This window comes from Anser cygnoides, chromosome 1 (genome assembly GCF_040182565.1).
Source record: "Anser cygnoides isolate HZ-2024a breed goose chromosome 1, Taihu_goose_T2T_genome, whole genome shotgun sequence".
NCBI lineage: Eukaryota > Metazoa > Chordata > Aves > Anseriformes > Anatidae > Anser > Anser cygnoides.
Window position 1 is genome coordinate 53,255,553 of NC_089873.1, and position 12,500 is coordinate 53,268,052.

Genomic DNA, 12,500 nt, shown 5'->3' on the forward strand with positions numbered 1-12,500 from the left:
ATTAAAGGATAATCAATGCTTCAAATACATACAGCTCTCTCTCATGATTTTGGCTAGGATAGAGTTAATTTTCTTCATAGAGGCTCACATAATGCTGTGTTTTGGATTTTTGATGAAAATAATGATGATAACACACAAATGTTTTTGGTTGTTATTTCAGGCTGAGCAATAAATGCTGGGGTAAAGTAGGAAAAAGGGGGGATGTTTAGAGTGATAGTGTTTGTCTTCCTAAGAAATTGTTCTGCATGATGAGCCTTGCTTTCCTGGAAGTGGCTGAACACAGGTCTGCCAATGGGAAGTAGTGAATGAATTCCTTGTTTTGCTTTGCTTGCACGCACAGGTTTTGGTTTACCTAGTGAACTATCTTTATCTCAGCCCATGAGTTCTCACACTTTTACTTTTCCTATTCTCTCCCCCATCCCAGATAGGGAGAGTGAGTGAGAGGCTGTGTGGTACTTAGCTGCCTGCTGGGGTTAAACCACACCACTGTCAGGATCTAGGTTTTCAGATCCTGGTCTTACTCTATACTCTCTGCCTTCAGTCAGTGAGGTGCCTGAAAGACAGCAAAAGCATGGAGCTTTTCCTGCTGACACCAGGATTTCCACGTAACACCTCACCATTCTGCAGATCTTGTGACAGTTTCACAATCAGGTCTGCCAGACAGGTTTGAAATTCTGGATGCAGCATATATCCTGCCTGCCAGACATCAAGATTATACTTTAATCACAGCTGCTAGGCTTTTTCGCAGCTGCTGGGCTTTTTCACTTTCCTCATTCTTTCCTCTTCCATGATATATTTCTTCACTGAATCACTTTAAACATCTGATAACTATTTGTGAGGATTCTGGTGCTGCAGATGGGTTATTCCACCACAACTGGTCACCACCGGCATAGTAAGAGAGGAAACTGAGTTACTGCAGTTCTGTGTTACCATTTATCTGAAATGACTGCACCTCTTCTCTAATTTTATGATCTTGTAGGTATAATTGCTAGAAAAACTGACATGCTTACTCTGGAAAGGTGGCAATGGGATTCAAAAAGTCAATACAAAGAGTTCTGAATAGCAAATGAAAAATGATTTGGAATAGTTCCAAGGCGGAGTGTTACCAGCAATTTCAGTGATTAGCTGGCCAAAAACCTGACATATCAACATATTGGGAGCTCAGATGATGCAATGACAGCTTCAAAGCTGTCTACATGATAGTCTGTGACTTGTGGAAATGCTCCCACTTCCACAGCTCCATCAGCTCCCAATGACCACAGCTTTTATTCTTGTGAATTTGGACTGAACTGGAAAAGAAAGAAAAAAATAGACCATTTTTTGGTGCAAGTATAGTCTGTAAAAATATTAGAGGACTGTGGTATTGTTTGTTTTAATTGTTTTAACTCTTTTTGCTTTTAAAAAAAGTCTCAGAAAAGTTCCAGTACTGCCAATTTGGAAGCATTTGCTGAAATGTTTATGAGATTCATTGAAATGGACTTCCAGATTTTCCCATTCATTTTTCAAAACAAAATAATGGTATTTCACAGAAAGTAAGTTCAGAAGTGAAAAGTGCCATCTTGTAAGGACTTCTCGTGTGGGATTTTTGGTGATTTTTTTTTTTGTTCCCATTCTTGGCCCAAGTCTAGTTGTGCTATGAAATAGGAAATTAAGAACATGAAAATGACAGTCAGAGGCAAATTAACAGAAGGGTTTTGTTTTTGTTCTGCCTTTGATATAGTATAAGCGTTTAACAGGCCCAGTCATCATCTCTACCTCTGCAGAAAACAGAAGAATTCCATTGCCCCAGGAAGAAGCAGACAAGCTGACACTTTACGGCTCTTTCTCATGTACTGGAGTCCTACCTTCCTCTTCTGAATAACAGAAGAATTAGCTGGCCTGAGACCAGAACTCACATCATTTTTCCATCTTTCCTCAGCTTTTCTGGATGTTTAGCAAATAGTCTGCACCTCTAAAACCTGCTAAAAGTATGTGGATGGTCAAAAAGAAATTATTCAGCTGTGTGGCACTGACAGCACTGACTTCTCTTGAGAAATGTAGGCTGGAGATAAGAGCAAACCTGAATGAAAGTGGTTTCCCTGTAAATACATCTGTTTTCTCCTTGGATACTAGGATATTAATACAAACTGTTTGCTTAGATTTAAGTCTATATTCCTGTAACCTAGTAAATACATGATTGTCATTGACAACAACAGGCCACAGGCTTTGTACTAGCTGTGCAAGACCACAAGGCTACGGCTTGTCTTAAGCTTTGCAATTTAAATGCAACAGATTGGTGGAAAATCTATTAAATGTCTGTGATTTCCTACAGCAATTGTGTGGGAGCTCTTGTGAGTGCCAGCTTGCAGTGATCAGAGAAGTCCAGGAACACGTTCTTCACAGCACCAGCAAGAATCTCACTTGAGTACCTCATCTGAGTAACCTAGGATGTTAAAATTTAATATAATAAATTTCTGGAGAATGTAGGCAGTATGGGCTACAATTTGGATACAACAAAGGAGACTGAGTGCAAGGTTCACTAGCTTTTCCCCAAACCATATAATTGTTCCATTGTGTGAATCTGTCTACTACAGTATTCACACAAAACCAGACCCAAAAGGGAGTCCTGATATGCCCTCAGAATGTTACAAATAATAATAATAATTAATGAATAAATAAATCACTCATTGTAAACTTTCCATAGGAATGCCTGGTAACTTTTAAGACGTGCAGGCTCAGCAGCAAGAGCAGGCTGCTGTGCAAGGGAAGGTGAGCCAGGAGCAGCAGCCCTTAGGGCAGTGCCCACAGTCTGCCCAACCACACCTGCGCAAGGAGAGCAGAGCAGGTCTGGTAAGGGTGACCAGGGTTGCCCAGAGCCCAGCTGCTCAGGCAGGTCTGTGCTAAGTAGGATGGCCCAGGTCACATAAGGGAGCCAAGTCAGGAGGGAGGGGACAAGGACAAGGAGGTGCCAGGCACAGGTTAAGACACTGGCCCAGGCCCAAGCCCAGGCATGACTGCAGCATTTGTTTTAATCTGTTTCTTCAGACATGGTATGGGTGAGTGCAGGTCTGAGTATTTGAAATGAGAAAACAGTATTCAGTATGTCAATACAAAAACTAAGCGAAAGCCCTGGAGGTCTAATCTTAATTGTGTATATATTTATATATATATATAATCTTAATTGTGTATTATATCTTAACTGTATATATATTTATATATTTTATATATATGTATATGTATATATGTGATATAGAATCATAGATATAAATAATTATATATATACATATATATAATTATATATATATATATTTATTATATATTTAGGCTGACATCAGGAAGAGGTTCTTCACCGAGAGGGTGGTCGCACACTGGAACAGGCTCCCCAGGGACGTAGTCAGTGCACCAACCCTGTCTGAATTTAAAAAGCGATTGGACTGTGCATTTAGTCACATGGTCTAAACTTTGGGCAGACCTGTGCGGTGCCAAGAGTTGGACTAGATGATTCTTATGGGTCCCTTCCAACTTGGGATATTCTATGATTCTATGATTCTACATATTTTTAATGAAATAGGAAATATATATATATATATAAAAATACATTTTTGTCATTCAGATGAAATTGATCTGCCATCAAAAATGGTTCTTCTGCTAATTTTGAGTTCTTGAGAATTTTATTACTTCCTAAGTGTCCAAAATTTTCCAATGCTCAGGAAAGACAGAAACTTTTAAAAACATCCTTTCAGCTACATTTAAATTAGGACTGAATTTGAAATCCCCAAGTGCCATTGCAAAAAGTGGATTGCTCTTTCCATTGCATCTAAGCTTCTTTTAAATTTATTTAAAAAGCATTCACATACATACTTTAATATCATCCATATGAAGTTACAAAGTGACATATCTCTTCAGAAACAGGATGCCGAAGTTATGAAACTCAAACTTGATACCTCACACAATACCAAGGAAAGTGTAACATGCCTCTTCTAATCGACAGCATTCAAGGATAGCTAGCCTACCCACCAGATGTACAGTCCCTGATGACACCTTCAGTTCACAATTTCATTCATCAGGCAAATCAGACCTTTCAAACACTAGGAGAATGCCTCTTTGAGCAGGAAATTGCCCTTTACAGAGAGCTGGCCTGTCATATGAGGAAATGCGGACTTCTTATATCTGAAAAATCACAGAGGTCTGGACTCATTGCATTTTATATTTTTCTTCTCTTTAGGAAAATTTGGCCAAAAAAAATGGCATTTAATCGTATTAATCTTTCAGAAGCTGTTAGATTTAGAAAAAGTTACAGATCAGCACATAAAAAAAAAAATGGAAGGGGGGGAAACAGGGAAAAAGAAGATAGCATTCAGGTTACTGCTCTCAATAGTGAAATCAAAGACATGAGCAGAAATTATCCAACTTCCATATTATTTTTAATATTAAGTCAAGAAAACATCATGGTTCTCTAATTTAAAATGTGAAGAACAAGACAACTTTAAAAAATATATTTTTTTGAGGTGTCTAGGTCTTTTTCTATTTTAACTTACTCCAGAAAGAGTGAAAAATAATCTGAAATGAATCAGATTAAAGACACATCTCTGGAGAGCAGTTATCTTTTGAGTGTCTTGTTCTCTGACGGCCAGCAAAATGGGCCTTTGAAGTTCTTAAATGCTTCAATAGTAAAAATAGGCTGAAAATGCAGAGAAATAATTTTGTCCAATATGTTCAATATAATCTCCCTATATACAATTTGCTATAAACTCAAACTCGTAATTTATAAAAGCAGCAATATTCAATATTTTTGTGCTGCTTCTCTAGTATAAGTAACAGGTTTAGGGATTTGGTGATGTTTCTATTTTCTCAAGGATTTCCTTCTCCACTACTTTTAAATCTGTATGCCTACTGGTGTTTCTACCATTTTCCAGGAAAGCCCTGAACCTTATTTCATTTTATGTAACTCTTGATTTTTCTTTTTTGTCTCACTGCCATCTGCAGCTGCCATTATCCACAGTTTTCTATAGTCTTCCTAGTCTTAATACAAAGATAGGGCTTATGCTCACAGTTACAAATAACATTTCAGTGATACAAAAAATTTGTCCCATCCCAATCACACTTATGAGAGCTCCTGGCAGGATCCCAAAAGTCAGCCTCAGCTGCAACAGCACAAAATTCAATCCACACTCTATTCCCAAACTTGACTTACCCTTTTTCCTTTTGTTTTAGCAGCCATAACATTGAGGCGTCATGCCCGTTCTTACTTCTTATGGCCAAGAAGGAAAATATTCCTCCTGGAAGCCTTGGATATTGAAATCATCAGACGTTTTCACCCATTTTTTTACCCCAGAACATGGTCTCCTGTTTCTGTCCAATTGTCCTGAATTTATGGGCTCTTTGCAGCCCAAGCAAATCAGTCCCTAGACTGCTCTGAAACGAGCCAAGCTCCAGGAATCCCATCTACTTACTTAAGGTTTTGTACAACAAAGAGGGAAAGGAGGGCAGAGGGGAGCCAACAGGTTAGCAGGGCTTCCATTTATGATTCCTCAGGGGAAGAAAAATAACACTCTAATGATTTAAACAGCCTGATGTGTGTTGTCAAGGCCCATAAGTCAGCACCAAAGAGTTTTATGCAATATGCTCCATAGCAGTTAAAAAATGCATTTGCCATAAAACAATACTGTGCTATTCATCTAATATGCTCCACAAATCCAGCCCAGGCCCTTTAGTAGGTGACCAATTTAAATAAGGTAAAGCTCTGGAGATTGGTTATTACTATGCACTGTACCTTGCAGAACAACTCTAATAATGATCTACCTGAGAAAAAATCCTTTGTGCATGATCCTTTTCTCTGGTCTCAGAAACCTAATTTCCACAATATCAAGTTATTTTGGTATGTAGTTCATTTTCACTGTAATAAAGTCAATACTTCTAACTTAAGGAGTCCTCATAGTGTTTAACTTGTAATTAATTAAAAAATATATATTTATGTTAGAGATAACTCATAATGAAAGTAACAGTAATAACACCTTTATTAGAATTTACAAGCTATTGTTAGAGTAGTCAGGGATGTGATGATGAAGGCTAAGGCCCATTTGGAATTAAATATGGTAAGGGATGTCAAGGAAAACAAGAAGGCTTCTACAAATACAGCAGTAGCAAGAGGAAGACTAGGGAAAATGTGGGTCCACTAATGAATGGGGTGGGTGCCCTAGTAACAAAGGATAAAGGGAAGGCAGAGTAACTGTCTTTACTTCTAAGGCTTGCCCTCAGGAATTCCAGACCCTGAAGACAAGAGAGAAATATTTGAGAGAGGGAAATTTTCCCTTGGTTGAGGCAGATTGGGTTAGAGATCGTTTAAGCAAACTTGGCATCTACAAATGCATGGGCCCAGATGGGATGCATCCACTAGTGCTGCAGATGTTCTTGCTAGCCCACTCTCCATCATCTTTGAAAGGTCATGGAGAACAGGGTTGGTGCCTGAGGACCAGAAGAAAGCCAATGTCACTCTAGTCTTCAGAAAGGGCAAGGAGGAGGACTCAGGAAACTGCAGGCCAGTCAGCTTCACTTTCATCCCTGGAAAGGTGACAAAACAGCTCATCCTGGATGTCATCTCCAAGCATGTGGAGGAAAAGAAGGTGATCAAGAGTAGTCAGCATGGATACACCAAGGGGAATTCAATCTTAACCAATCTGATAGTCTTCTGTGATGGAATGACTGGCTGGGTAGATGAGAGAAGAGCAGTGGATGTTGTCTACCTTGACTTGAGCAAGGCTTTTGACACTGTCTCCCACAACATCGTCATAGGTAAGCTCAGGAAGTGTTGGTTAGATGAGTGGACAGTGAAGTGAATTGAGAACTGGGTGGATGGCAGAGCTCAGAGGGCTGTGCTCAGTGGTACAGATTCTGGTTGGAGGCCTGTAGCTAGCAGTGTCCCCTAGGGGTCAATACTGGGTCCAGTCCTGTTCAATTTATCATCAGTGACCTGGATGAAGGGACAGAGTACATTCTCAGCAAGTTTGCTGATGACACAAAGCTGGGAGGAGTGGCTGATATGCCAGAGAGCTGTGCTGCCATTCAGAGGTACCTGGACAGGCTGGAGAGCTGGGCCAAGAGGAACCTCATGAAGTTCAGCAAAGGCAAGCGCAGGGTCCTTCAGCTAGGGAAGAATAACCTCAAGCACCAGCACAAGCTAGGGGCTGACCTGCTGGAAAGCAGCTCTGCCAAGAAGGATCTGGGATTCCTGGTGGACAGCCGGCTAACCGTGAGCCAGCAATGTGCCCTTGTGGCCAAGAAGGCCAACGGTATCCTGGGGTGCATTAGGAAGAGTGTTGCCAGCAGATTGAGAGAGGTTATCCTCCCCATCTACTCAGTCCTGGTGAGGCCACATCTGGAGTATTGTGTCCAGTTCTAGGCTCACCAGTCCAAGAGAAACATGGAGCTCCTGGTGAAAGTCCAGCCGGGGGGGCGGGGGGGAGCGGGGGTGGAATGAAGTTGATTAGGGGACTGGAGCATCTCTCTTATGAGGAAAGGATGAGAGAGCCAGGCCTCTTTGGCCTGGAGAAGAGAAGGCTGAGAGGGGATCTTATCAATGTATATAAATATATCAAGGGAGGGTGTCAAGATGATGGGGCTGGACTCTTCGGTGGTGCCCAGCAATAAGATGAGAAGCAACAAACAGAAACACAGGAAGTTCCATCTGAATGTGAGGAAAAACTTTACTGTGAGCGTGAGAGCACTGGAACAGGTTGCCTAGGGAGGTTTTGGAGTCTCCTTCTCTGGAGGTATCCAAAACCCACTTGAGCAGGGGGGTCAAACTAAGTGATCTCCAGAGGTCCCTTCCAACCTCAGCCATCCTGAGATTCTGTGATTCTGTGATTCTGTGATATACATAATTTAGTAAGACTTCTTAACATAGTAAAGGAAATCCATTAATCCATTAGTAAAAATACCTTCAGCGTTTCTCCATGGGGAAGAGAACACTCTCTGATGCACAAGTTGCATTAAGGAGACAGGAAACTGATTCTCACCTCTGTTTCATGGCAGCCTGGCATAAATAGGTTCCCAAACTTGGAAAAGCAGGAAACTAACTGTGTCAGTACCACTGAACAAGGTGTATCTATGCCAGCCCATCATAGATTGGCAAACTGTGTCCATCCCTCACTGAAGCTGCTTGCAGGAAGCACCTATTGTGTGGATGTAGTATTTGGTCAACATGCCAGCTACCACCCAGCACCTACTCCAGTGAAATCCCCTACCAGATCAGGCACCTTTCCCTGCCACAGATCCAAGAAGCTGTTGAGCATCCACTGTAGTTCCACTGAATTTACCTCTGATTTGAAAATGACTACCCTTAATCTTCCACTTAAGCACTGTGTCTGAATAGCATGTGAGCCAAGGAATTGTTTGGCGCTAAGTATTTCAGGTTTTCTGAAATCAAATCTGAGCTAGCAGGAGATACAAATCAGTAACAGTGCTTTCCATGTAACCAACTATTTATTATTCCTGTCATTTAGCCAAGCAGAGAAGTTGAGGGTCACTACATTTCAATACAGGCTCTCTTAACTTTCAGTGTTATTAAGACCTTGTGAGTCACTCAAAATAATGATTCCAAATGGGGGAAGGAAAGTAAGGTATATAATGGAACCTGCAGACATGGAAGAAATTTTATTACTCCTAGGAGGCACTATAAAGAAATGTCAGACTGGACACCTACTGAAAAGTGCTGGAACCAGTGTCTTTCTGTAAAAGTGAGTACATGCTCAAAATAAATTCATTAAACTAATGTTTATTATTATAAAAACAAGAGGGATTTTTATGGGGTGGGGGGTAGGAGGGTGGGGATTCTCATCTGATATTTACTCTGGTTGTTATTTTTCTGTAGATTAGACCAAATGAAAAGTAGTTATTCCTTTAATTTTTGGATCCTATAATACTATAAAAGTACTCTTCACCTAAACTTTTGTGTAATTAAATGCAGCCACCCTTCTGGAAGAAAGAGGCAACTGCCATAATCCAGAAGTTCCCATTACAATTAACCAATTTTTCTAGTCTATTTCCTTTCCAATGAATGCTCTACCTTATAACTCTCATTTTGTTTTGTATTGTTTTTTTAAATATTAGACAAAGAAATTCAGAGAGAATTCATGCAATTTCATTTAGGTGTCCTTGGCTGGAAACAAACTCACTTCCCAGAAGTAGTTCTTGTAATGCAAGGAAAAGTAGTGGTTTAAATACTCATTAGAGTCCTTCATTTCAAAGTCAAAATGTTTAAATAATAATGCATTATCAATATTACTTTTAGTAATTTATAAAAATTAACAGCAGAAGACTGTTGGATGTCTGATAGGTTTAACAGTAGAAATCTGATGTGTCATAGCCACGGGTAAAATGCCTGTCAGAAAATTCTTTTTCTTTCTTTTGGTGAGGGGTGCCTTCAATATGCACAGAATAGTGGTTATGATAATCAAGTTATTTTTCTTTTTTTATTTCAGAGACATCTAATTTCCTGTCTTTTACTGATGTATCCAGGGGCAAAATGAAGTTCCAAGAAATCCCCATTTCATCACATTTCATTACAGGTCAATTTTGCATTCCTAAATTTTATAAGGGATAGTACTGGTCACACAGGTCCTTGTGACTGAATACTTAATATATAGTCATAATGGAGAATTGTAGTTGAGCCAGTCCTGAACAACCGCTGGCAGTTTGCTGCACCATTATTTAAAGACACGAACTGTGTCTCCAAAGTCCTGTCTTTACATTTCACGTCCCGTTTACTTTTTACATAAAATCAGGTAATCTGGCACGTAGGTTACCAGACTTCTTGTAAAGACTTTTTCTGCTTTTATTTTTTTCTTCTGAATGGTCTGTACAGGTTTCTGCTTATTTCATTTCATTTTGAGATACCATATTCATGTGCATTACTGTTATTTTATTAGAAACTACATCTTCTTGTCAAATGAATGCAATCAGGATTGATTTTGGTCAGCCTGGTCTAGAACATAGGAGGGTTTTGCCTCATACTGTTAATCTATTGGTAAAAATATGCCACCTTCTTCAAAAGGCATTTATTATCTTTGATTACCTTTTTTTTTCTTTTCTAGAAATGGAGAATCTGAATCACAGAGTATGATTTTAAAAATCATTATGTTTTAATTAGCACACGTTTACCAATTCATATTTTACCTTTTCCAATTAACATAGAGATGAACATCAAAATTAATGAGAAAACTGTAGGTTTAAGCACTGTTTTCTTCTCTCATCAGTGAACTCTCTAGGTGCTAAATGATAAGCTCAAGCAAATCTCTATCTACTAATTTAAAAAGTTGTCACTCCCTGCTATCCACTCCACCCCTCTGCAGATGGTCACTCACTGTCTCCAATGGAATATAACTGGGAAGAAAAACAAAACAAAACAAAACAAAACAAAACATATTGTTCATATCTCCATGTTTTAGTGGAAAAATCACCCTGTGGCACCTGTCGGCGGAGAGACAACGAACTAAAAAGAAAGAAGACACAATTTTTAATCATCATGAAGTGACTCTCTGGACAGCTTTGTGGTGGTCCTTCAGGATCATCCAAAGCTGCACTGAGCCACTGACCATGATGATGAGCCTTGGTCTGCCTCACATTTCTCCTTTGCTATTTTGTAGGACTTCTGCAGGTCTTTTTTTATACGTACTTGTTGTTTGTTCCTTTAACATCACCATTTATATCTGCCATTTCCAACATCCAAATAAATAATTGGATACGTTATGTCTGCGGGTAGATTTCTGAACATCCTCCTCCTCTTCCTCACACACCTTCCTTTGTTCAGGCAGTTTTATAAGGTTTATCTTTTATTATTTTATTTTTCAGCTACAGCTCCACTTTGTAGCAAGATTTACTTCTGTGTCAGGGCATATTTCAGCAAAGGTAACATAAATGTCCAAAGTATGATGAGAGTTTATGTTACAATGGAAGGATTTTTTCTTGTTTTTTGGTGATGGTGGTTTGTTGGTTGGTTGGTTAGTTTTGTGTGTGGCCTACAAGCAGAAGTGAACAAAAGCAATCACTTTCAAAGCTGGGAGTATTATACAGTTTTCTGGAGGATTCCTACCTCTGTAGGCAGGAACAATGTAGTATGTACCTGATATACACTAAAGCAAAAGGTATAAAATGTGGTTTAACCTGGTTAGTCTGGAATCAAAAACAGAATGAAAACCTTATTGTAGATGCCTGAAAGAGGTATTGACACATTATAAATCATTGTAGTCCTCTGTCTCCTCATAGGCAAGACAGAGCACCTCTTTTCAATTAGGAAAAGAATGCGAGCCTTTGAGTCTGCCTGACTGTCTTTCCATTTTGGACATGGATTTATCACACAATTCTCAGAATTCAAAAAGGAAACTCAAAGTGCTAGTTAACATTTTCATGATTTGTTTACTTTGAAAAGCTGCATCTAACCACACAGTCTACTTAAACTGAAAGAAAAGAAACACACACACACACACAAAATATGTATCAGAGGAATCTTCTGTTTGTATAAAAATGTTTTCTATCACAAGGATGAGATTGTGCCAGAAACTTGTTATGATTTCCCAACATTTTGTAGTACGTGAAGTAAAAATATGCACCTTTTAAGAAATTACAGTAAATACATCTGTAGCCTGCTTTTGTTTTCCTAAATATGCAAAGTAAGATTAAAAATTATTTTTCTTCATATCAAAATGAATATAGTATAAATAAATACAGAAGTTTCTCAGATAATAAGCACCATAAATCTACAGTTTATTATGCCTTAAAATGTTCTATTTATATGTAGAAACCTTACTGAAGGCAATGGCAGGAACCATGTTATAATTTTCATAAAACAAAGACATTGTGAAAAAGTCAGTGTCCAAAATGTGTTATATGTCAAAGTTAGGGATCACTTACACCTTTCAAGTTCCATTGAATCCAGACATTATAAAATGTGAGCAAAATCTTCACTTTAAAATTGTTAAAGAATGTAGTCCCTTAAAAAAAAAAAAAAAAAAAGTGGTAAGTGTCTCAGCAAGAGTGATGCTGAGGCTAAAATGAGTCCAGGCAGTCCACTGTGCTGTAAAGTCAGCATTCCTCTCATCCCATGGGGTTTAGAGGAAACATCTCCTTTTTGAGACAGAGATTCCATGTTTGCCACAAACAAGATGATAATTTGGTATGTTACTCAACAGAAAGATGTTATTCTACATAAATAAATAAATAAATAAATAAATAAGACCATGGAATGAAGTTTTATAACTAAATTTGAAGTGGAATTTCTGGAGCTGATACACATTTAAATATAATTTCATCTGAGAAGATACAAAACTGCAAACAAAAATCCTATGAAGATCATAGCATAAGGAAAGTATTTAAGAAATCTCTTTTTTTCCCTTAGACAATTTTTCTATATTGGTAACTCCCTTGTTTTATTTTTTTTAATTAAAAATAAAACAAAGTGCAAAAACTGACAATGGTTTATAATTTTCATAGTCACCTATAGCTTTCACATTCTGCTACCACACTTC